An 868-nucleotide genomic window follows, 5' to 3' on the forward strand; every position below is an offset into this window, starting at 1 on the left:
AAATGCAAATCAAAACTACAATGAGATACCATCTCACCCCAACAAGGCTAGCATTAATCCAAAAAACACAAAATAATAAATGTTGGAGAGGTTGCAGAGAGACTGGGACACTTAGACACTGTTCATAGGAATGTAAAATGGTACAACCACTTTGGAAATCAATTTGGCACCTCCTTAGAAAACTAGAAATAGAAGTACCATACAATCCCAGCAATCCCACTCCTTGGAAAATATCCTAGAGAAATAAGAGCTGTCACACCCATGTTCATTGCAGCACTGTCCATGATAGCAAAAAGATGGAAACAACCTAGGTGCCCATCAATGGACGAATGGATAAACAAATTATGGTATATTCCCACAATGGAATACTATGCAACGATAAAAAACAACAATGAATCTGTGAAACATAACATGGAGGAATCTGGAAGGCATTATGCCGAGTGAATTTAGTCAGTCAGAAAAGGACAAATATTGTATAAGAACACTATTAGAAGAACTTAAAAGGTTTAAACACATAAGAAAACATTCTTTGATGGTTAGGAGGGTGGGAGGGAGGGGTATTCACTAACTAGACAGTAGACAAGAATTATCTTAGGTGAAGGGAAGGACAACACACACTACAGGGGAAGTCAGCACAACTGGACTAAACCAAAAGCTAAGAAGTTTCCTGAATGCAACCAAACATTTTGAGGGACAGAGTAGCAGGGGCGGGGGTCTGGAGACCATGGTTTCAGGGGACATCTAGGTCAACTGGCATACCAAAGTTTATTAAGAAAATGTTCTGCATCCCACTTTGGTGAGTGGCATCTGGATGCTTAAAAGCTAGCGAGCGGCCATCCAAGATGCATCAATTGGTCTCAGCCTACCT

This window comes from Trichechus manatus, unplaced genomic scaffold (genome assembly GCF_000243295.1).
Source record: "Trichechus manatus latirostris isolate Lorelei unplaced genomic scaffold, TriManLat1.0 scaffold00133, whole genome shotgun sequence".
NCBI classification, from domain to species: domain Eukaryota; kingdom Metazoa; phylum Chordata; class Mammalia; order Sirenia; family Trichechidae; genus Trichechus; species Trichechus manatus.